The sequence below is a fragment of the Rhinopithecus roxellana genome, chromosome 7, assembly GCF_007565055.1.
Source record: "Rhinopithecus roxellana isolate Shanxi Qingling chromosome 7, ASM756505v1, whole genome shotgun sequence".
Taxonomy (NCBI): Eukaryota; Metazoa; Chordata; class Mammalia; order Primates; family Cercopithecidae; genus Rhinopithecus; species Rhinopithecus roxellana.
This window is the reverse complement of record NC_044555.1, coordinates 32,300,881-32,327,574: the sequence shown is the minus strand read 5'-3', so window position 1 is coordinate 32,327,574 and position 26,694 is coordinate 32,300,881.

The following is a 26,694-nucleotide window of genomic DNA, read 5'->3' as shown; positions in this document are numbered from 1 at the left end:
CAGCTACTTGGGAGGCTGAGGCAGGAGAATCTCTTGAACCCAGGAGTCAGAGGTTGCAGTGAGCCCAGATAGTGCCATTGCACTCCAGCCTGGGCAACTGGAGTAAAACCCTGTATCCAAAAAAAAAAAAAAAAGTTAATTTAACATACATATCCATTTTTCCAGACCATTTCATGGCAAGAATGTTTTCTTTTCTTTTCTTTTTTTTTTTTTTTTTTTTTTTTTTTTTTTTTCACTATGCTCAATTCTTTCTCAAAATATCTTGGAGTTCTCCCAATTTCATCTTAAATGTCACAGATAGGCACCAGTTATTGTAACAGATATTGCCAGCTACATTCATTCCTAATGCTGATGACCTGTGTACCTCTCTTATGTTATGCATTTTGGAAAACTTTCTCAGAACCCTCATCAAAACTAGTGTAGCTTCCAAAAGCATGGGCAAAGAGTGTTTTCATTGCTTCATTGGCCACTACCACCTCAACCTTGAAGCCAGTCTTGTCACATGACTAATGAGGTAGCCTCACAAGAATTATTTTCAGGCTCTCCATTTTGTCTCAGCTGCAGAATTGTGGGCTAATAGAAATGGTGCAGAAGCTGCTTTGCCCAAACTACTCTCCAATCTCCTCTCGGTGTTGCAAAATCAACAAAGCTGTTTCCTGCCTAGATAATTATGGGCAGAGAATCTGGGCTGCACATGGTCTAAAATCACAGAAGCAATTCTCGTAGGTGGGTATGACAACAAAAGAACTAAGATTGTTTTTTGGAACTTATTTTCTAGCCATGTGCCCTGTACATTCCCCAAACCATGTGTTGAGTCATATTCAGTAATATTATAGGGGCCAAAGTGAAGAAATCTTGTATCTCCATATTCACTAGTGCAACAGATGACCTCGAATCAACCAGTTAGAAGGTAGGCTTAAAAGGGGTCCCTCCTTGTTTTTTGAAGTGGGGTTCCTCGGGCCACAGAGGGTCTACGGTCTTGTTATCAGACATCTGTAAGCATTTTTATGCAAATTTACTAGCTCTACATTTAGATTTTGATAATAATATGAATATATTCAATTAAGCATAGTCTTTATAATCTCACCGACCAATTAATGTGGTCTGTTACTGTATTTCAATACCTGCATGTGTATAATTAGGTTTACTATCACATTACTGTTAAATAATACCACTTTACTGTTATTGCCTAATTTTTGAAAATGAAGTAGATGTAATATATAAAAGATATCATTATCCTCCAGTAAAAGACAAATGACCTAACAGCCAACACAGTAAGAGCAGAGGTTTTACAGTAGTTTGAAAAAGAGGCAAGTCAAAAACAGGCTTACGTCAGCCTCAGAGCCTTTGCACCCACTGTTCCCTCTCTCTGGAACACTGACCCTTCCCTCACTCAGTAACACCCAGATACTCACTCTTTCATCTGCTTCAAGTTTTCTATACAAATACCACCTTCTCCATGAGGCTTTTCCTAAATTACAAATTGCAGCTCCCTTTTCTCAAATCTCCCCTTCTCTAGATTTTTTTCTCCTTAGCACTCAATATCATCTGACACACTACATATTTCACTTATTTATTTGGTTTTCTATCTGTCTATAACACTAGAATGTAAGCTTCATGTAGATGGGGGATTTTATTTTGCTTACAGATGTATTTGGAGTGCCTAGAAAAGCACCATTGGGAATGACAGGTGCTCATCCAGTGCTTGTCAAATGAACAAACAAACACATGAATGAATGAAGATTTAAACTGTAAATACCAGTTTGCCTTTATCATCTTATTTGTTACATAAATGTTATTAATTTGTATTTTGTCACTTCCTAGTTTTGCTCACTTTTCATTTGGAAATCTATTTTTTTACTTATACTGGTGGAATGACAATACATATAAGCAGCTTATTATACGTAAGTGATATAGCTTAGGTATTTGTCCCCTCTGAATCTCATGCTGAAATGTAATCCCCAGTGTTGGAGGTGGGACCTGGTGAGAGGTGTTTGGATCATGGGGGTGGAACCTTCATGAATGGCTAGGTGCCACCTCCTTGGTGTTAAGTGAGTTCTCACTCTGAGTTCACAGGTGCTCTGGTCATTTAAAAGTGTGTTCACCTCCCCCATCTCTCTGTTGTTCTTGTCCTCACCAGGTGGGATACCCGCTCCCCTTTCCATCATGATTGTAAGCTTCCTCAGGCCCTCACCAGAAGCAGATGCAGGCACTACACTTCTTGTACTGTCTGTAGAACCATGAGCCAATTAAACCTCTTTTCTTTATAAATTACCCAGCCTCAAGTATTACTTTACAGCAATGCAAAAATGGCCTACCACATCTAGTGCTTGTCCCTACATATTTAAATAACACAAGAAGAAATAGTAAAGATAACACTAATGTGCAGTCTTTCTTTCCCTTTAAAAGATATTTGTATGTTGTCCAAATTTTAAAAACAATGTTGGATAAGAAGATTGTTGGCTACTGAGTCATCAGGAAGGGATCCTGTTTGCTGGGGCACTCTGTGATTCCATCTTTGTGTTTGATTTTTCAAGTTCCTCCTGTCTCCCTGCACCCTACTTTGGGCAGCAAAAATTGTACAAAACAAGAAGTGGGATGTGGGCTGTTGAGCAGCATTTTTACAGAGAAATAAAGTACTGTTACAGAAGTCAGCTCCTCCCCTGCGCATTAGCGTTACTCAAAAATTGCAACCGCTTTAAGAATCTATCTTTTAAATAAGATCTCATTTCTCTGAAATTGTAGCTATTGTAAAGCACATCCGGAGGTTTATATGGTAGTGTATATTTTCCCCCTTAAGTTGACGGTTGTGACTATTAGGCAGTTGTTGAATGTACCAAAAAATCAATTGTTCTGGGGATGATTTCTCCACCAATTGTTCAATCCCAAAGTGTCTTGATGGTGCTAGCTCAGTGCTTCAAATGCTTGCTAAGCTCTTTTATCAGCTATTTCTTTGATTATTCCAGAAGACTCCGGACAGTACTTTCAAATACAGAAGGAACTCTATAATTTTAAAGGTATTTTATAAATAGGCTTTTTCAGCCTCAATCTTAGAGGTGGATATAAAACACTGTATTCTGGGGTTTAGAACACTCTTCCTCTGCTCACTCCTTATCCCTGCATCAACCATGGATATGCCACAGACAGAAATACTTACATCTTTCATTTAGCTACAAAACAATAATGGTTTTGGAGCTTAAGCCTCAGAAATATGAGTAAGAAATTCAACCATCACAAAATGGCAGAGGAAAGAGAAAAGAGGATATTTTAGTTCATATGTAGAAAGTGTAGATTACAGATGGGAAAATTCCTATTTCTCTTCCTCTCCTGAACACACAAAATATCTATTGCTATAGGATTCTGTAGCTAAAGAAAAATAAAATCAGCCTTAGTGAAAAATTATTCCCACATGGTCCTGACCATTATACCACATCTTTCTGCCACTTAGACATTCTCCCTTTATTGTGTGCATTATCTTAGTATTACATCAAATGAAAAAAAAAAAAAAAGCACAATTACATGATCTCCTTTTAGGAGTGTGATGTTGGATCCCATGTGTCCAGTGGGAGCCTCCTGTCCTCTTCCTTCAAGAGTACTCCTGGGACAGGTAGCCAGCATAATGTATAGTTTGGCTCTCTGTATCCCTGTATTGTGCATCCTCAGATTCAACCAGCCATGGATCAAAAATATTTGAAAAGGTACATTGTTGGTGGGAATGTAAATGAGTAAAACCACTATGGAGAACAGTTAGGAGGTTCCTCAAAACAAGAAATAGAGCTACCATACAATCTAGCAATCCCACTGCTAGGTTTATATCCAAAAGAAAGGAAGCCAGTATATCAAAGAGATAGCTGCAGGCCCATGTTTGTTGCAGCTCTGTTCACAACAGCCAATATTTGGAAGCAACCTATGTGTTCATCAACAGATGAATGGATAGATAAAATGTGGTGCTTATACACAATGGAGAACTATTCAGCCATAAAAAAGGATGAGATCTTGTCATTTGCAACAACATGGATGGAACTGGAGATAATTATGTTAAGTGAAATAAGCCAGGCACAGAAAGACAAACATCACATGTTCTCACTTATTTGTGGGAACTAAAAATAAAAACAACTGAACTCATGGACGAAAAGAGGACAGAAGGAGGGTTACCAGAGGCTGGGAAGGGTAGTTTGGGGTGGGGGTGGGAAGTTGGGATGGTTAATGGGTACAAAAAAATGGAAAAAAATGAATAAGACCTAGTACTTTGCTAGCACAACAGAGGGAAAACAGTCAGTAATAATTTAATTGTGCATTATAAAATAACTAAAAGAGTATAATTGGATTGTCTGCAGCACAAAGGATAAATGCTTGAGGTGACAGGAACCCCATTTTCCATGATGTGATTGTTACGTATTGCATGCTGTATCAAGGGATCTCATGTATACTATAAATAGATACACCTACTATGTACTCACAAAAATTAAAAAATAAAAAAATTTGAAATAAATATTTAAAAACAACAATACAAAAATAATACAAATAAAACCAATACAACAACTATTTACATAGCATTTACATTGTATTACATATGATAAATAATGTAAAGGTGATTTAAAATATCTAGGGGGATGTTCATAGGTTGTAAAAAAATACTATGTAGTTTTATATCAGGTACTTGCACATCCATGGATTTTGGCATTCAAGGGGGTCCTGAAACCAATACCCCACAGATACCACGGTATTACTGTATACTTTTACCACAGTGCTTCCCCTTTCTCAGTCTCCCATAGAGAGTATGGGCCTCATTTAACTGCTTCACTTAACTCACAATTCACCTACGTCATTATCCTAACCATACAATTACTTACAGCAAACAGATATGGGCAACTCAAATCCATCTGTGAAAGTCTTATTATGTGCAAAGCTTTGTGCGAACATGCTTCTTTTTTATTGTCTAATAGGATCTAACACATGAATCACACATTCTCATTGAACATTCTTGTTGAACACTTCTAATCACATTTTCCTAAAAATGTCTTTTCACTTGGCAGTGGCATTTCATTACCCTTCCCGTTGCCCAAAGGAATGATCAAATCTATACCTCATCAGGTATAGATTTGATTAGCCTGTTCCATTCCCCAGGTCCCTTTTTTTGTTTTTCTTTTGAGACGGAGTCTTGCTCTGTCACCCAGGCTGGAGTGCAGTGGCACGATCTCAGCTCACTGCAAGCTCTGCCTCCCGGGTTCACGCCATTCTCCTGCTTCAGCCTCCCGGGTAGCTGGGACTACAGGTGCCCACCGCCACGCCTGGCTAATTTTTGTATTTTCAGCAGAGACGGGCTTTCACCGTGTTAGCCAGGACAGGTCCTTTTTATCTCACACTCAAGCTTCCTAACACTCTCCAGAGGTTCATCTTCTCACTAAACCAATCCTCTTACCCATGTCTTCTCCTAGGATGCTACATTAGTTATCTATTGCTGTATAGCAATATTACCACAAACTTGACATCTTCAAACAACACACACTTAATATCTCACAGTTTCTATGAGTCAGAGATTCTACATGACTTAGCTAGGTTCTATGTGTCATGGTCTCTCAGAGGCCTGGGTGTTGTCCAGGGCCAGAGTCTCATCTGAGGCTTGAATGCAGAAGAATCTCCTTCCGAGTGCATGTGGTTGTGGCAGGATTCAGTTCCTTGAGGAATGTTCACCAGAGGCCACCCTCACTTCCTTACCATGTGGGTCTTTCTAACGTGGTAGGTTGATTTTATCAGAACCAGGAAGAAAAAGAATCTGCTAGGATGACAGAGTCACAACTGTATGTAGTCTAATCATATAAGTGACATACCATCACCTTTGTCATATGCTATTGGTTGGAAGAAAGTCACACATCCCTTTCATACTCAAATGGAGGGGATCATACAAAGATGTGATAGTGAGGCAGAGATAATTTGGAACCATCTTAGAGTCTGTCCACCACAGATGCTCCACAACCAAAAAATGATCTCACAAACTTTACTAATAGAAACCATGGCCGGGCATGGTGGCTCACAGCTGTAATCCCAGCACTTTGGGAAGCTGAGGTGGGCAGATCACTTGAGGTCAGGAGTTTGTGACCAGCCTGGCCAACATGGTAAAACCCCATTTCTACTAAAAATACAAAAATTAGCCAGGCATGGTGGCCCATGCCTGTAATCCCAGCTACTCAGGAGGCTGAGGCAGGAGAATTGCTTAAACCCAGGAGGCAGAGGTTGCAGTGAGCTGAGACTGTGTCACTGCACTCCAGCCTGGGTGACAAAGTGAGACCTTGTCTCCAAAAAAAAAAAAAAAAGAAAGAAAGACAGAAATTAAAAATTAGCACATTTGTCAAATAACTTTAGTTGTAGCAGATACTATTGATATCACCTTCATATTCCCCTAGATTCAACCAATTTTAGTGCACCCTGACTGACTTCTAACTGCTAGCTTCTGTATCTCTGTGCTTGAAGACTTCTCTTGTGGCAGGAGACTCCCCTGTCCATGCACACCGTCGGTTGCAAGTGAGGTAGAATAAACACTTCCTGAGAGAAGTCCTTAATCAGTGCCTGATGGGATCTGGTGGATAAATACCTCTTGCCCCTTGGTTGGAATAACTGAGGTGTGTCCTATACTGCCCCACAGAGTACCCCAGATGGACTGCTCTCTGGTTGCCCATATGGTAACTAGCTTGATAATACACCTGTGGTTGGCTGCCTGCCCTGCTGTGTTTCTCATCCCCCATTATTCTCTGACATTTCTTGGGATCACCTCCCAAATAAACTACTTGCATTCTGACCTTTCTCCCTATAATCTAAGCTACCAGCAGTTTCCTGCCATTTCTCAGGGCATTGGGCTGGGATGGAGTATCAACAACAAGGCATGTTTTACAAATACAATTTCAGGAACTTTGTGATTAAAAAAAAAAAAAAGTAGTCCAGTGTTGGTTTCATGCAATATGATAACACTGCCCCTCATTTCATTCTCCAAACTTGCTTCTCTTCTCTTTTGTTAAGTAAGATCTTGAAGTTGCCTTTGACATTTACAGCCAGTGTGAATTTTAACAAAGTGCATTTGTAAGTCCGACTTCTTAAAACAATTTTCAAGAAACCTCACTGCTCTGCCGAAAATGCACAATGAGCAGAATTAGCAGTTGTTATCTGCTTCCACCTCTAGAAAGTCCCCCAGCTTCCCTTGGGTTCAGTGTGGATTTTTCCCAGTGCTCTGTACCCAAGAAGAACCTAAGTGGCATCAGGTAATAATCACATGATGTGACTGCTTAGGCCACCTGTGTTCAGCAACCTTGGCTAATAGCCTCAGGGGACCGAACTATCCTCAGTGAGAATTCCTGACACTTGATACTGCTTGCAGGACCTGATCTTTCACTTTTTTTAGAAATACACAAAACACATTAGAAATTGGTTAGTGAGGTCAAGAAAAGTGTTCTTTGAATAGGTGACATCATGAAGAAATGGCTCATGGAAATCTTTTAGCTTTAATAGATTTAACACATATACAGTTGTATACATGAAACGCCCATCCATAGTGATATAATACATGTCCCATAATTTGGTACAATGCTCTGTAAAATATGCAGGCAAATCAAGTATTACTGTCTCCATGTTATAGTTGAGGTTACTGGCCCTTATAAATAAAGTCAGGCAGCTAGTAAATAACGCAGCCAGAGGTATCTCTTTCACTTATACTTGGAGGCCATACTTAATTTCCTCTAAATTTATCCCCTTTTCCTTCAAGTCTACTATTACTTAAATCATGATACTGCCAGGGGATAAGAGGAAAAGAACGGAAGGGAAGGGGAGTGGAGAGAAGGGGAGGGGAGGGGAGGGGAGGGAAATCAATAGAAAGAGAGAAAAATAGTAGTCATTTTTATTTAAAAAGGAGAGAAAACAGAGTGATATGGGAAGATAGAGGAGTTGGAACACCACATTTTCCTTCCTTCAAAATTATATGTACTAGGCTCAGTTTATGTGCCTTGCCAGAGCTTTACTCTGTCTTTGCTTTCTGCTCAGAGTGGCCCTAGCAATAGCTTGCCTTGTCCCTGTCATCATGGAGCGAAGCAGGTAATTGCTGCTGCCCTGTCCACTGTTAGAGATTAACTAGTAAAAAAAAGATCACCCTATCTGTGCCCTGGATGAGGACTGTGGCTTTCCCAACAGCTGATAAGAGCAATCCTGTGTTGGGAGCGACTTAGGTTGGATTGTGGAGGAAGCAGACTCCGAGAATGGAATTTGTATGCAGGAAATGTATGAAGGGGATTTGTATGCAGGAAATTTATCGGGGAGCTCCACCGAAACAAAGTTGCTGATATGGAATTGAGGGAAGCCTGCTTGCCAGACTGGATGTAGGGAAAAGTTTGAATTTCAACCTAATCATAATAATGACCTAGACCATAGGGAGCTCTGGGGCTGGGATGGTCCTTCAGAGATGTTCTGAATTAGGGGAATGGGAAGAGCCTTTGTTCACCTGTCTCTCATCAATCAAACATTGGATACGGGCTATCCCTGGAGAGGGGAATGACCTTAGGAAAAGCAGTTCCCTTTAGCCAAGGACAGGGGTTGACCTGTGGGCCATAGCCTGCCTGCCTCCTTTTTCTGTAAATAAAATCTTATTGGCACACAACTACACTTATTCAATTATGTATTACCTCCAATTTCCTTCACACTACAATGGCAGACTTGAGTAGCTGTGGCAGAGACTAAATTTCCTGCAAAGCATAAAATAGTAACTATGTGACGTTTTGCAAAAAAAAAAAAAAAAAAAAAAAATTGTTTACTGACCGTGGGCCTAGGGCTATTCCCTGAGAGGGATCGCTATGAGCCATTAGAACCCAACATTTCTGGCAACTGGAGGAAGAAGCACGTAGGTCCTACACACCACGTCATCCACTACAGGAAATTAATACTCCATAAAGCAAACTGGAGTAATGAAAGATAGTGGACAGATGGGAGCCAGAAGATAAATTCTCCTTTCTTCCACCATAATGGACTGTTCTGAGATGTAATGGTTCTGACAGCCTTTTGGAAGATGTCTCATAAGACTAAGAAATTGCCTACACTTGTTACAAAGCAATGGCTAGTTTAAAAACATATCCTTGAATATTTTTCTCCTGCCCTCCCTACTTTGGTACCTCCTTTCCCCTCACTCCTATTTTTTTTTTTTTTTAATTTTCTCTCTTCAATAAAGTTTAGCAAGTAAGCCTTTTGCCCCAGACTATTTCCTAGGTAACTCAGGATAAGACCTGTAAAATCAAATATTTAGAATTTGGTGTGGAACTAGTATAAGGTTAGAATAGTGGGGCATTCAGAGGAATGAGGACATATTCTGCCTGTCATCTCATTCCCAATCTCAGGGCACTTTTCAAAGATAACTCTCCTCCAACTCCCAAGTATCTATTGAGTGTAAACTTTGTCCTAAGGTTACTCTGAAGTATTAATACTTCTGCCCTTCTTGCTCCCATTTGCCCACAACCAAGATAGAATGCCTGTCCTTCTTCCCGAGGCTTCTGTTCCAGTTCTGGGGAACATGTTTATTATATACGATATTCTTTTTACTTACCCTGAGGGTATTCCTGTTGATCTTTCAGGGTATCACCATTCACCTTGTGAGTTATACAACTACCAAGGGAGAAACAGTAGCTCTAGCCAAGATACGATTTTTAAGAAGACACACAAAACAAAATGGAGAAAAAGGGCCCTCAGGCTGCTCTGCACTTCTGAAGTCTAGCTCTAAAAAATAAAATAAGCAGGCCACACACAAGGAAGCAAGCTAACTTTGTTTTGCTGAGAGGACTCTTTTCCTTGGGTTAATTCCAAGAGGGAACAGGCACCGAGTGAGTCACAGAAAAAGTAGGACAGAGTTTGCCTTTCAGGGAATGCAATAGTGTGGGCGTAACCACGGCCCCTCGAGGATGCTCAGCAGGCACGACTTCCTGAAACTCAGGCTACGTCAGGTAGAAGCCTACCATGCAGATCTCCCACTGCCATGTGAACTTGCTCCAGTTCTGCTCACATGCCTACCACAAGCTGAGTTTACAGGAGATCAGCTTTGTATTTAATCTGTCTTCTTAGTGAAGAGCTTGGGTGGGGCAAGGCTGGGTCTGTGGTTGATAAGGGAACTCCCAACCAGGAGTTATAGCAATCTGTGGGACAGACAACATAGAAATTTAAGTGGCATGGGTTGAGAGCTGCTCAATGAGATGTCACAGAAAGGGTATCCAAGTTGGGTCCTGAGACCAGTGTGTGACACCAAAGGTGGAATATGCTAGAAGAGGAATTCAAGGAGGAGATGATCCTAATGGGCAAAGGAAAGTAACCCTAGATAGTACTGGGTACAGAAAGTCACTGCCCTTGGCTGGGTATTTATGGGCCTCGGTGGTTTCATGTGATTCAAAGGATCAGTGGCAGCTGAGACACTGTTCTGAAGTCAATCATAAAGTCACATCATAAATTTCAGCGGGGGAGATAGACTCACAGTCTGATTAACTCATGATGTAGTAGTTATTTTGTGGCAGCTTTTTCTTCCCAGATGCAAACTCTTTCTTCAAATGCAAACTGACCAGGAAACATAATAGATAAAGCAGATAAGAGAGAAGCAGCTATAGTTAAGATTGAAGTAGTAGAGATGAATAGGTTAGATATACCTCCTTCCACTCCAACATCTGGGCCCCTGAGGCCTTTCTATGCCGTTTCTAGTACTCCATGTGATATCCTTTGAAACAAAAATTCTACGCTAACAGAGCAGGTGAGTAGGAGTTTAAGGTAGAGCATTGATGGAGATGAGGAACACAGCTCCCATTCTTCCCGCCATGGATGAATTAATAAGTTGGATATTCTAGAGAGCAATTTCTACCTTTACAGTGCCCATGGAGAACATGTGTAAGTGTTCATAGTTCTAGTCATTGTTTTGAAGACACTGGTCATCTCAAATGCTGCACTTCAGTATCGTGTGTGTGTGTGTGTGTGTGTGTGTGTGTGTGTACAGTAAAAGAAAGACCTATTTCCTGCTTTTTATCCTCCAGATAAATTACTCAATACTTACATACCTCATCAGGACAAGACATCCACAGTCATGACCTTCGATCAATGCATGATCTTAACATTATTTCTGCATCATCAAAGACTAAATTATATTCAAAGTGGCTTTAGCTAAATGCATTTTATTATATGTCACTTGTTTGAAAAACTGTCACTTTCTGTGAGATGTAGTTAGTAACAGTCTATTTCTACTTAGTGAACATTTAGTTTCTAGTAGTATAGATTAAAAAGAATGTATTTGTGCTTGTTAGAACATCATCTCACAGCTTCCCTGTCATCCCTAAGAACCCTCAAATCTCCTGTCCTTGTTGCCTTCTCTACTTCACTTGGTGAAAATTATATAGCATTTTATTTTGCTTCCTTACTTTGACTGTGTTCTTTTTCATCTTTTTTTTTTTTTTTTTTTTTCCTGCTCTGGGCTTTTTAATCACCCATCTTTTTTCCCTTGTTGACAAATGCAGCATATGTTTTCACCTAGTCACCAAAACCACCCACTTCAAAATCATACCCTTTGTCAAAATAAATCCACATGCTTAAGGAAATTCTTCAAAGAGCCCTCATATGTCTGTGTTTAATACTGACCTGTTTGCTTAGAAACTTTTATAGAATTGCCATCCTGGAATTTCTTTTCATTGCTTAGTTTATTGCCTCTCAAGTCTCCCTCATATTTCTTATTCTTGGATTCCTTCTATTTTTGGTTTTGCTAAACTACATCCTCAAATAACTTATTTTTTCAGAAGTATGTGTAATTACTAAACCTTTTCAGGCTTTTCCCATCTAAAATTTTCCTTGTTTGGTTTCTAGAACTGGTTAATAATTTTCCAGGTTATAGAATACTATGCTGAAAAAATGTTCCTTCAGGACTTTGAGGACATTGCCCCCATTGTCTTCCAGCATCTAATGTTTATAAAGTTAGTATCATTATGATTTCTTTTTCCATTCTCCACTGAACTCCCATCCCCTAAATGCTTTTAGGATCATGCCTTTGTCACTGTCATTCTGATATTTTAGTTATGTGACACAGTGAGAGCTTTTCTGGGTTTATTCTACTGGACATTTATGGGACTCTTAAAAATTGAAGATATGATTTTCTGAAACTGTGAAGTTTTCTTCTATTATTTCTTTATTTCTTTCCCTCTATTTTCTTGCTCCATCTTCCTGGAACTCTAGTTCTACAGAAATTCAACCTCCTGGATGTGATCTTCATATTTCTTAATTTTTATTGTATTTTTTCTTTCTTTTCTCGAGTATATTTAACATGTTCTATTTTTAATTTTCAGGAAAGTTTCTTTTTCTATACATATTCCCTTTCATAAATTCTATTCTTATTTTATGTATGCAATATTTTCTCAAATATCTCTGAGGATTTTAAATAGCTTTTTTTTTTTTTTTTTTTTTTTTTTGAGACGGAGTCTTGCTCTGTGGCCCGGGCTGGAGTGCAGTGGCCGGATCTCAGCTCACTGCAAGCTCCGCCTCCCGGGTTTACCCCATTCTCCTGCCTCAGCCCCCGAGTAGATGGGATTACAGGCGCCCGCCACCTCCCCCGGCTAGTTTTTTGTATTTTTTAGTAGAGATGGGGTTTCACCGTGTTAGCCAGGATGGTCTTGATCTTCTGACCTCGTGATCCGCCCGTCTCGGCCTCCCAAAGTGCTGGGATTACAGGCTTGAGCCACCGCGCCCGGCCAATAGCATTGTTTTAAACTATCTTTTGTTCCTTGAATTATCTTTTTTCTTCCCGAGTCTTTTAAAAAAAATATTACATTGGGTGCTTCTATTGTGAGTTGGTTTTGTCAAATGCTGTGTAATCTTAGATTATACATTTGCACTTAGAAATGTAAGAACACATTGTGTTTTTAAAAAGCAGTTGTTAATTGATTTCTTCTGGTGCTATGTCAATCTCCTTCTCTGCTTAAGAGAGAAGGTGTATCATCCATGAAGGAGCTTTATTTTGGATGATAAAAGGACAGAAACAAGAGAGGCAGGTTGAGTATCTCTCCTATTGTCAAAAGAAGAAGGCCTTTGCTATATGGCACCCAAGAACTACACAAAGTCTCCAGACCATTCAATTCCTTTATAAGAGTAATTCTTCCATCTGAAAGTTGAGATTGTCTCCCCTTATGGGGGTGTTGGGTGGCATACCTGTTGTAGCTATTTCTGAGATGGTATTTCCATTAGTCGTTGTGAGTTCCACCTCATTTCCCACTCCACCTCTTTATACCTGATAACTCCTAGCTCAGAATCCCTCCGTCTTTAGAGCCTTTGCAGCTGCCTCTTCCCCTTCTGCTTTCTTCTGTGTCATAAGCTATGGCATCCACCACTGTTTCATCTGTCAAAATAACTCCTTATGCTTTCAGTCTTTCAGATACGTGTCAAAATCTCTGGTCAACCCCTGGCCCTTTATCCTCTCTTTAGTTCTGTATAGAAGTATTCTCTTTTATACTTCTTTACTGTCATTTTGGTGAAGTCTGGAAAGAAGAAGTAAAGACTGCCATTCTGAAGAAGACTGAATTAATTTTAGATAAACATTCTACTGAAGTCGGCTCCATGGCAAAGAGAATTATAGAAAGGAGTCAGGCTATTTATGCTCATTTTTATGTAGTAGTTCCATCTTTTAAATTCCCAGAAGTTCCCTTGATATTCTAAACATTAAAATGCTGGTTGACATACTCTATTACTAAATTATACATGATATGAGTTTAACAATTGTATGCAAATGTTAATTGTTGTTAAACTATCTATACTGTGCAACCAAAATCTGTATGAACATGTTTACAAAGTTTATAGTTTACAAAGTATTCACATATATCTCAGTTGAGCATCATTATTAGACTTTAAGGTAGACATATCAGGTTATACTAGCTGCAAAATAGTGGTTAAGAGAATCAGACTGCTTTGCTTCCAGTCTTGGAGTGGCTACTTGCTGAAAACTATCTTAATCTTCTGTAAACTACTTAACTTTCGTTGTAATCAATTTTCTTATCTGCAAACTTAGACTAATATTAACTCTCTCAAAGGGTAAGGCAAAGAAATTATAATACCTGTAAACATGTAGAAATGACGTATAAAAGGTGTTCAAGAAATATTCCATATCGTTATTATTATTATTTTCTTTATAATTGTCTCATTCCCTTTTACAGATGATAAAACCACATGGCATGAGTCAAATCACTTTTAGACTCAGTAAATTAGAAACAGATTTTGGATACAAATTCATGTGTTGTGACTCCAAATTCAAGTTATTTCCAGTACACCATATTGTTTCAGCATGTATGAGAAGATTAAAGACCTTGTAAAGACTATTTAAATTGGAGATGATCATAATATGATTTCTTCTGTCTTCAAACACTAACCAAAGATGTAAGGCTGTACAAATCCTATGGATAGAAGTGGGGTATCTATTTAAAATGGACATTCAAGATATTTTATCTGTGCTTCTTTAAAATTAGTTTATTAAATCTTAGCCACAATGTCTAACAGTTATTAAGCAAACGTTTGCCTTAGTTAACGGAAATCCTTGAGAATATGAACCAGACCATTCATCTTTGCATTCTCAATGCAGTATAAACAAAACTTATATAAAAGTTCAAGCTCAGTGATATTTGATTAAACTTACTTAAACAATGGGGCTTTAGAAACAATACCAAACTCATATAGTCATTTCTATGTTCTTGGGCCCTTTAGAGACATTTAATTTACAAAGGTGAGACTGTCACTGCGTGTACTTTTTGGGAAAGTTTATAGCATTGCTTTTCTTTGGATCTCAGATGAGCTGAACTATCAGCACATCAATACACAGGGGTAAAAATTAAAAACAAACCAAAGCAAAAATCCCAGCTAGAGGCCCAAGTGATCAAAAATCTGCCAATGCATGCATTATCATCCACTAGTAGTTACTCTCATTTCTGATCCTGAGATGAGATTTGAGGATACAGGTTCTAAAATACCTTTGCTTTGTTGTTGTTGTTGTTGTTTTCCAATTTTTTTCCTTCTGCTTTTATGATGTGGACACACTCCAGAGTTTTCCTACACATACTTTCTGAAGCTTCAGGGCAGTAGAATCAAAGCCTTCCAAGGCAGGAAGGTTTTATGTATGGCAGAAAGAAAACAGATGATATATGAACAGGTTTGGATATTCCAGGGATATTAATGGTATTGCATGAAAATAAATAAGTATTGCATAATAGCATGCACATTACTTTTATCCTTCTTCATCATGTTTTTCAAAAATCCAATGTTACAGAAAAAGGATATGTTTTAGCAATAGAAGATGTAGACAGAAAAATTAGAGTTAATTTTTTTTTCTTATCACAAGGCACCAGAAAGGCACAGATTAGAGTCTTGGAGTTAATACGCTAAAACTATATACAGTATAACATTGAAACTATGGTAAACCTTCAGTGAATTTCACAGTTAACACAGGAGAGCTTCCATCTCATGATGATAACTTGCATGTATTTTCTAACAGATGGTGTGGTTGTCCACATTTTTAGGTGTGTTAGATGGATTTTTCAGAATGTAACTTACATCTAGTTGATGTCATTTGATTGAGATTGTCACAACTTGGTGTCCACATTGAGAGTTATTACAAAACAGGGTCAGATTAACTAGTGGACCAGAAATCCCAATACATTCTTGATTACAAAAAATATTTGGGGTTCCTGCAGGACCCGAACTGAAGTCTGATTAGAGGTCCAACAGAGTTGACTGGAAAAGGGCAGCCTTGACTCTTCCCAGTTCTCATGTCAAGAGTTGGGGAACAGAAGGTCCTACCAAAACAATATCTCTCTATGGCAATATTTAAGGTGGGTGTACTAGCCTATTTATTTCTTGCTACTGACCACCCTCTGACACTAGCTCTTTATACTGCTCTGCCAAGAAAGAGACAACAGCCAGACATAGCTCTAAAATGTCAGCAGCTACAGCGGACCTCAGAAGTTCCATTTCTAAGGACTTGGCACAGAGGTTCAAGTTTGACATTGGCTCATACCTACTTCAGCATTTTATTACTAGAGGTCTGTCAGGGGTTGCTTTCTTTGGGAAGCAGACTCTGAGTTGGAAATTAGCATACAGGAAGTTATTAGAGGGGGCTCTTGGGAGAAACACCAGTAGTAGGGAGAGGAAGGAAAAGGATTGGGCAAAGGAAGAATCAAGCTGCAATGCAGTCTCAATAGTAGCTCTCAGCCAGCTCCATAGGGAAATCTGAAGCTGGGATGGCCTTTCAGAATTATCCTGAGCTGGACCCAAATGAACAGATCTCTTAAGGTCACACATTGATCAGTCATTGGGTTTGGGTCATCTCAGGAAGGGGACATAACCTTGAGCCACGTGTTTCTCATTAGTTGAAGAAATCCTAGGGAGGATGGAGGCTGACAGCTGAGGGCCATGTGCTGAAGGTGCTCTCAGCAGCCGAAATACTAAAGGGGAATCTGACAGAGCAGGAGCATTGCCATCTTGGACAAGTACCACCATTTTAAGTTTCACCTTGATCAAAAACCACGAAAATCCAAAGGGCATAAGCCTAATGGCTAAGGTCAGCATGACCATAAACCACAAATAACATGTCCAACCAGAAACATTCCAAAGCCCTTCCCAACCAGAGACATCCTAGCCCCGAGATAACTTCCCTCTGGCCGGGAAGATGTCAGCCCCAAGATAACCTCCCCTCTGCCCAAAGACATTCTAACCCTGCCATACATGTCTTCCCAACACCGAAACATTTCAAACTTGTGATAAGCCCTCTCACCCTACAACCAATATATACTCTTAGTCTGTAAGAGAGAATGCTCCTGACTGAAATTGGGCAGAAGCCCCTCTCAGGTGTATTTCTCCAAAATAAACCTGTCTTTGACTGTTGAACCATTTTTCATGTTTCTTTCCTCTTTCTTTAACTCTTACATTTGGTGCCAAAACCAGGGACGGGTGCTGGGGGTAGAGACTCTCTTGCAACCCAGGAAGCAGTGGACTGTGGTAGCTCATCTCACTGGATCCTGAGAGTCTCAGGCCATCCACCCCATCTTGTCTGTCACTTCATTTTTCAAGCAATTTGTGTGAGGAAGAAAACTAACCTGAAGGGGTCTGTGAGGCTCTGGCTGGGGCTACTCCCCAGTGGGTTCTCAAAACCCTCAGGTCTTGGGAATCCACCTCCAACCACCTGCAATGGGTATTTCACTCCCTTTCCTCCTTCTCCCTCTTCTCTCTCTCTCTCTCTTCCTCTCTCTCTCTCTCTCTGTCTCTCCCTTGTGCAGCTCCAGTCTAAGAGGCCCTTTGCCAATTCCAACCAGGACATCCACCATCAGACACTAATCCAGCCAGCTGGTAAGATCTGCCCTCCACTGGCTTTCTCTCAGTACTCAGGAAAGTCAGGTCTGCCATCCTGGTCCTCGGAGAACCAGTGGGACTAAGCTACAAGAAATCTTGGGGACACACTGTTTCTTCTCAGGTTGACCGTCCTCTTTAGAAAGAGGACTCCAGGTCTCCGCCTTTTGTCTGGGTATGCCTAGAACAAAAACAGACACCCTCAGTTTCTTCTCACCAGTCCACATGGGTGCCAAACAATCCCATATTCCTACGTCCGCTACACTGGGTTGTCTTCTTCACAACCTTGCCAAACTTGACTTACAGGGAAGCATAAAGCCAAAGCGTTTAGTCCTTTATTGCAACACAGCCTGGCCCCAATACAAATTAGATAATGACAACCAAAGGCCGGAAAATGATACCTTTGACTTTCAAATTCTCAGGGACCTTGACAATTTTATAACCAGGGATGGAAAATGGCAAGAGGTTCTCTATATTCAGGCTTTCTTCTACCTTAGATCCTGACCCTCCCTATATCAAGCTTGCATCCCTCATGAAATCCTTCTTCTTAATGAAAACCCTCTCCATGTCTCTCCTTTCTCTGAAACCCCTTCCTCCAAAACCCCTTCCCTCAAAACCCCTTCCTTCAAAACCCCTTTTGACCTGGCAGATGAACCCCCTCTGTATTCTCATCCCCCTGCATCTGCTCCTTGCCTGTCTGAAACTTCTGCCCCCATGACCCCTCCTGCCCCCAAGCCTTTAGCCCCAAACCCTGCTCCTCATTGTTCTCCACCTGTTATCCATTCAACAACTACCAATTAAACCACCTCAGCCACTCTCCCTCTCTGGGAAGTGACTGGGACTGAAGGTATTTCTCATGTTTATGCCCCTTTCTCCATGTCTGATTTGTCGCAGATCGAACAGCATCTAGGGTCTTTCTCTGAAAATCCTTCTCACTATCTCAGGGAATTCCTGCATGTAACCCTATCCTTTAATTTAACTTGTCATGATATTTATATAATTCTAACCTCCACCCTCAGTCCTGATGAAAAAGAGCATGTCGAGCATTTGGCTGAATCCCACACAGATGAACTCCATAACCAAGCTCCTATACAAAATCCAGTGGCCAATGATGCAATCCCCTGTAGAGATCCAGATTGGACTTACCAACATGGAGACAATGGCATCAGGCAAAGGGACCACATGATTTCCTGTCTCCTCACGGCCATGGGCAAAAATGCCCATAAGGCAGTTAATTAAGAGAAACTTAGAGAAATTTCACAGGAGCCCCAGGAGAATCCTGCCCTTTTCTTATCACTCCTCACTGAAGCTTTGCTAAAATATACCAATCTGGACCCAGAATCTAGAGAAAGGCAAACTTTTCTCCACCTCCAATTTATTTCCCAATCCTCCCCCAGATATCTGGAAAAAATTACAAAAGTTAGAGGAGGGTCCCCAAATATCTCAGCAGGACCTCCTAAATGCAACCTTCCATGTCTTTAATAGCAGAGATGAGGAACAAAAAATTTTAAAAAGACAGACATCTCCGTTTAAAATACCAGATGCTTACCTCTGCTGTCCAAAAGTCAGTTACACAAAAGCCTCCCAATACCCCAAAGGGAAACTCCCTCACCTCTCCGGGAATCTGTTTCTGAAGTGGCAACCCTGGACACTGGGCAAAGGCTTGTCCTAACCCCCAGTGCCCCACCAAACTGTACCCAACTTGTGGTCTTTGGGGACACTGGAAAATGGACTGCCCCCAACAGGGACACCCTCCCCATTCAAGTGTGGCTCATAATGAGGCCCCCCAAGCATCACAGGAGGAAATCTCTTCACTGCTGGCACTGACAACAGAAGACTGAGGGTGCCCAGGATCCTCCACCCCCACGAAAAGTGAGTCCACCGAACCCAGGGTAATTGGGATGGTATCCAGTAAGATTATTTCCTTTCTCCGGGATGCTGGGGCGAGTCTATCAGTATTAACTGAATATCAAGGCCCATTAGAATGTTCATCCATTTCTGTTGTTGGCATGAAGGGCATACAAGAAACCCCACACAAAATGCCACCTCTATACTGCTCATTTCAGGGAGTCACCCTCACTCACTCTTTCTTGGTCATTCCTCATCGTCCCACTCCTTTACTAGGAAGGGACATCCCATACAAACTAGCAGGAGTCATTCATTTATGGGCCCTACACCAAAGCCACAAAGCCACACTTATTATTATGTCAAGAACAAAACCCTTCCTCAGACACTCCATATCAAATAGACGTAAAACCCAAATTTCTCAACCAGGTAAATCCCATAGTATGGAACATTGACTCCCCCATAATAACTACCCACCGTTCTCCAATTCAAATTTCACTGAAGGATCCTAAGTGCTATATAGTAGTCTCACAATATCCCCTCAATCCTAATGGATTACAGGGACCCAAGCCCATCATCTCCCGACTTTTGGCTCCCAATATTTTAATCCTCACCCATTCTCCCCAGAATACTCCTATTCTCCCAACCAAAAAACTAGATGGCTCCTATAGACTGGTTCAGGATTTGCAATAAATCAACTCTGTTATTGTTCCTGTTTATCCTGTTGTCCAAAACCCCTACACCCTCCTATTGAGAATTCCTCCCAACACTAGCTATTTCTCAGTATTGGACTTCAAGGATGCCTTTTGTACTATTCCTCTACATTCCTCCTGTCAAAAACTTTTTGCTTTCACTTGGACCGACTCTGACACAGGCTATTCCCAGCAACTCACCTGGACTGTCCTCCCCCAGAGGTTTAGAGACAGCCCTCACAATTTCAATCAGGCACTTCAATTGGGCCGTTCCCAACTACCTCTACAACCTAGCATCTTGCTTCAGTACAAGGATGATGTACTTCTTTGCAGCCCCTCTCTAGACCATTTATTCAACACACCACCAGGCTTTTAAATTTTTTGGCTGAATGCGGGTACCGACTGTCCAAAAGGAAGGCCCAATTAACCTCTCTAAAAGTCTCATACCTAGGATTAATTGTAACTCCAAATACTTGAGAAATTCCACCAGTTGAAAGCAAGGCATTCAACAAATCCCTTTTCCTGAAACAAAAAGGGACTTACTTTCTTTCCTCGGATTAGTGGGATATTTCCAATTATGGAGAGCAAATTTTGCCATTATTGCTAAACCCCTTTATGAACACACAAAAGGAAATCTTGACCAACCACTCACTCCCACTCCAGACCTTTATCATGCTTTCTCTCACCTAAAATATGCCTTATTACAAACCCCGGCTTTAGGCCTTCCAAATCCCCTGAAACCCTTTCATCTATATTTACATAGTTCTCATAATCAGTCCCTTGGACTATTAGCCGAACCCATGGGAGATTCCCTCCAACCAGTGGCATATTTTTCAAGACAACTAGACTCCATTTACAAAGGCTGACTCCCTTTGCTTTAAAGTTTTGGCCACAGCTTCTCTAATTATCCCTGAGGCACAAAAACTCACGTTCTATGAACCCCTTCAGGTATTTTCTTCTCACAGTCTGCAAGATATGCTCAGCCATAAAGCACCCACCTCCATCTCATCCTCTTGCTTGCAAGCCTTACATTCAATTCTCCTCCAACCCTCTATCTCTCTTCATAGATGCTCCCCCCACTCCCGCCACTGTTTTGCCTTCAACATCAATTTTGGACCCCAATCAACAATCATGCTCTGATTTAATTGAAAGTTATCTCACCATGTTTCACCACCTTACTTCCACTCACATAAAGGGAGCCCCAGATTGGTTTATAGATGGCAGCACATCAAAAAACCATCCCCTCCAAGCAGGATATGTCATCACTGAGGGATATCATGATGATACCCACTTTCTCCCACCTACAAGAGTGAGTCGTAGAGGCTGTCCGCTTGCCTTTGGGCACATCCTCCGAACAAGCAGAATTAGTTGCCCTAATAAGAGCACAAAACCTAGCAAAAAAACACACAAGTTAATATATACACCTATTCTAAATATGCCTGTAACATCATCCATTCCAATGCCCAAATTCGGAGTGAGCAGGGCTATCTCACAGCTAAGGGAGCTCCTATCATTAATGGAAAACTAGTCCATCATTTACTAAAGGCAGATTTACTTCCAGGAAAGGTTGCAGTTATCCATTGCAAAGGACATCAATCAGATGAAAGCCACATTTCTTTAAGAAACCGTGAGGCTGACTATTGGGCAAAACAAACCTCAACCAATCATCCAATCTCCCAATATCTATTTCCCCTCATACAACATATCCCCTCCTTTTATCCAGAACACCAAATACAACAACTAGTAACAGTAAGGGCACAATTCAACCCCCCATAGTGGTTCATAGAAAACAAATTAGTCCTACCTGACCCTGAAAAAAACAACTCTTTTATGGGACATTCACAATCTCTTCTATGCCAGCCATTCCCCTCTACAACATTTCTTAAGTTCCCATATACACATAACCCCAGATATAAAGGAACAGCTAAAAGCCATTTCCCATCAATGTTCTATTTGCCAAAAAGCTTCACCCCACTCCAATACTCCACCCCCTTCTTACCCACCCATCAAGCCAGGGGACACCTTCCAGGACAGGATTAGCAAATTGATTTTACGCATATGACCCCAATTAAAAAGGTTCAATTTCTTATAGCATTGGTTGATACCTTTTTGGGATGCATCGAAGTTTTTCCCACAACCAACAAATGGGCTTCTACTGTAACCTCCAAATTAATAACAGAAATCATCCCCAGGTTCGGGGTGCCTCCTTCTTTTCAATCTGACAAAGGTCCTGCATTCATCTCTTAAATTACTCCAACACTTGCACAAGCTCTACAAATCACCTGAAAGCTACACATCCCCTATAGACCTCAATCTTCAGGAAAGGTTGAAAAATGAATAACATTCAAAAAACACCTTACCAGCTACTCACTCACTCCAAACACATAAAGACTGGGTTACACTTTTACCTTCGGTTACACTTTTACCTTTGGCCCCCCTAAAAATTTGGGCACTCCCATGTAAGCCCTTAATGCTCAGTCCCTTTGAGCTCATGTGTGGGAGACCACTCGCCCCCTTTGTTCCACCTCATGGCCAAGCACCACCTCAACCAACTCCTCCCGTTTGCCTTCTTCTACATACTGTCCTTCTTCTACATACTTCTACATTTCATTTGGGAATATGCTGACAAATACCTGCCACAACCTGTAGCCAACTTCTCTAATCCTTTCCTACAGCCAGGAGATTGGGTCCTGGTAAAAGGTCCCAGCCCTACCCCTAATACCTGCCTCACACCTAAATAGAAGGGACCTTACCAGATCATCCTTACCACACCCATGGCAGCAAAACTGCAGGGACTCCCTAACTGGATTCATTATACTTCTCTCAAGAAAACTGACTTCCCTTCACCACATACCCAAACAACCAAATCTAAAACCCCTTCAGCCTTCTCTTGTGTCTCCTCAGGACCTGTTTCCCTCCACCTTACCCAAATCCCAGAGGAAAAGGAAAAGAAATTCACGTAAACTGCTTATGTATCTTTCTAACATTTTTCTCCCCCAAACTTTCACCACTTCCTAACCAACCTTGCTACAGACCTTCAGTGGTACCCTTATGAAACTCCCATTATATATCTTGGTCAGCTCCTTACTGTTCTATGGGACCTATGGCTTGAAGGAACTTTCCAGGACTTTACTCCTACCCAGGTAACCCTTTTCTCTTTTTGCTTGTTTTTTTTTTTTTTTTTTTTTTCAATATAAATTCCCTAAGTACGTCAAACTCACCAATACAACCATTCCTCACTGCTCTCAAGCTCGAACGCTCTATAAACCTCACACAGTCCCTCTTGCTGCAAGCAAACTCTTCCTTTGCTCCAGAATGCTGGATGTGCTTATAGCTGTCTTCCTCAGCTTACTCAGTCCTTGCTGCACCCCTTCATGACCTTTTAACAGGGAGCATAACCCTAATTTATAAACTCCGAAAAGGAGCTTCCTTTTTTGAAAGAGCTGACACCCTGGTTGGCAATTATCCTACCTCCAGGGCCAATCCAGCTAACAAATTATTTCAAACTTATTACAACCCCCTACAACACCTTAAGCCCCAAGGTCCTCCTGTTAAAGGGCCTATAACTAAACACACCCTCCTTTTACAACAAGCCTCACTTTGCTTTTCAGCCTCTGAGGGAAATCTCCCTGTGTGATCCTTAACGCCTAGTCAATGCAACTGCATTATCATTATTATACACCCCTCTGACCATCAGACTAACCGAGTTGACTACCAAGTATCACCTGAAGCAAACAAAGCATTTCTACATCTGGCTTGTTTTATGGTCTCTCCCTTGACCAATACCTCCAGCCTAACATGTGCTGTCTCTGGGGCCTACCTTTTCCCATGGCTCAATATCAATGGTGCAATGTCCAATCACATTAAATGTGTAAAAAATAACTTTTCCTATATCTCTACTTAGTAGGTGTCTCCCTGGCCTCCTCCTTGTTCATCTGGAGCAATGAACCACAGGAAAGAAAAAAACATACCATCTTTAATTCACTTACTCTCTTTCCATATTGCTGCCTGTATTTACAACAAAGGCCGGTTCTTTTTGTGTGGCACCAACACATATCTTTTTCTCCCCACTAACTGGACCAGAACCTGTACCCTAGTTTATCTATCTCCCTCCATTGTACTAGTTCTTCCTGATCAACCTTTGCCCATCCCATCCCTCCAATATGTTAGGAAAAGAAGGGCTATCCACGTCATTCCTTTAATGGCCACCTTGGGTATAACCTCTGGACTTGGATTGGGAGCGAGCAGATTAGCCACCTCCGTAACATACTTTAAGGCTCTTTCAACAGAACTACAGCACTCATTAGAAGATATAGCCCAAAGCTTTATAAGGGTCCAAGATCAACTAGACTCCTTGGCTGGTGTAGTCCTCCAAAGCAGATGGGTACTAGATCTTATAACAGCTGAAACAGGGGGCCTCTGCCTCTCATTAGGTGAGGAATGTTGTTTCTGTCTCAACCAATTTGGCTTAGTAAGAGACACTGTTGAAAAAACTTAAAGAAAGGGCTAAAAAACTAAGGAAAAACCAAAACAACCAAATAGATTCTTGGTTTAAAAACAAAATCATAGCATGGGTCATCCCATTCCTGGGCCTTCTCCTAATAATAAGCCTAGGACTAATGTTCTTACTCTGCCTAATTAACCTTTTTCAAAGATTTTTAACTGACAGGATCATGGTCATTTCACAGACAACTACCCCAAAACATCTACAAATGGTGTTACTCCTGCAATCAATCTGAGACCTGAAAATGCTCTGTCCCCTCATCAGCAGGGAGTAGCCAGAAAGAACACGCTGCCCCTCATCCTTTTTATAACTGCAGGGTCTGGATTGACAGAGCAAGAGCATCACCATCTTGGACAAGTATCATCATTTTAAGTTTCACCTTGATCAAAAAACTGCTGAAATCTAAAGGGCATCAGCCTAATCGCTAAGGTCAGCATGACCATAAACCACAAATAACATCTCTGACCAGTAACATTCCAGACCCCTCCCCGACCAAAGATATGTCAGCCCTGAGATAACCTCCTCTCTGGCTGGAAAGATGTCAGCTCCAAGATAACCTCTCCACCACCCAAAGATATTCCAACCCTGCCATAAGCCTCTCCCTGACACAGAAAGATTCCAAGCTTGTGATAAGTCCTCTCACCCTAACACCAACATGTACTCTTAGTCTGTAAGAGAGAATGCTCCTGACCGACATCAGCCAGAACCCCCTCTCAGGTTTATTTTGGAGAAATAAATCTGTCTTTGACTGTCGAGGCACTTTTTGTGTTTCTTTCCTCTTTTTTTAACTCTTACAGAATCTAGGTGGTGGATCACTGCATTCACTGCAAGGTCTAATTTTGGAGCAGTCAAATCTCAGTTCAGACATAAAGCCTGGCCTGAAATTTGAAGAATGTACTACTGTTCCCTGACCAAAACGAGGATGGGGTTGCTTATTCTCACAGCCCAATAATGAGATGCAGGTGAACTGGGAAAGAAGAGAGTTTATTTCTGTAACCAGATACAGGGAGAAGGCTGAGAAAATATCGCCAGATCAACTCAAAATTACAAAGTTTTCCAGAGCTTATGTACCTTCTAAGTTATATGTCTATGTGTAGGTGTGCATTCATCTAAAGACAAAAGTGATTAACCCCTTCTAATCTATAACTAAGGTCTGAGTTTTGAAAACCTTCCTCTGGAGCCTCAGTAAATTTACTTAATCCAAATGGGTCCAGTTGCCAGGGTTATTACCCTTATCTTGTCTCCTGCTAAATCATGGAGGTTTGGGGAGTTCCTTTAGACCCCCCCAATAAAACATTTTTGTGGAGGTCTGGGGAGTTTCTTCAGATCCCCAATAAAAATTTGTTTAATCCTAAACAGGTCCTGTTAAGAATTCCTTTGTTATCTTGTCATTCTTCAAGGCCCAGAAAAGGCCTGGGCAAAACTCTTGGTGTGCTTTTGTTACATTCCAGCCTTTGAATAAGGGTACTGGCTCTATCAGCTTTTAATAGTTAATGTCACCACTCAGTCAGTGCTGAAACAGTTATTATGGAGGCCTGGGCTAGTGAGACCTGGCCTGCCATACTACCCCCTGTCACGCATCCTGCCTATCTGTGAGAGATAGAATTTGTCCTTGTTTAATATTAGGTTTAAAAGCAGAAAACTATCTGGCTTTGATAGATGCTACTGCCCCACACAGAGCTCCAAGATAGTGCTAACAAGAAGAATGTTAAATATAGTTAATATTGAATGGGTGTTTACCATGTGCCTGGTGTTGTTCTAAGCCCTCTCCATGTGTGACTTCATAAAATCCTCACTCCAACCCTATGAATAGGTAGTTTGGCATCTCACAGATGAGGAAGCTGAGGAGACAGAGACTGTGAGGGGACCATGAGTGCCTTCTCTTCTGTCACTCAGAGAAGATGAGGAATTCAGGGGTGATGTGCTGTCCCAGGTACATCACTGATCTTTGGTATTCTCTTACATCATCTTACACTCAGGTGCTACCAGGGGAGCAAGGTGTACTCTATGCATCTTGAAAAGATAAAGTATCAGCCAGCAGATGTGTTGGGTGCTTGTCTGAGGCCAGGCTTTCTAAGAAACGTCATACTCTTTTGGAAGGCTTTTCTGAGTTCTAAATACAAGAACAGCCCCCAGACCAACTCGAAAACACACTTCAATCTGTTTTCAATCTAGGTTCCCTGTATATAAAGAGAGAGAGATCTTGTTGCTATATACAAATTTAGTCTCCCCTTGGCTTTATAAGCCCTGGATGATAATTTCATCTCTGCTGCTAATGAGACAGAA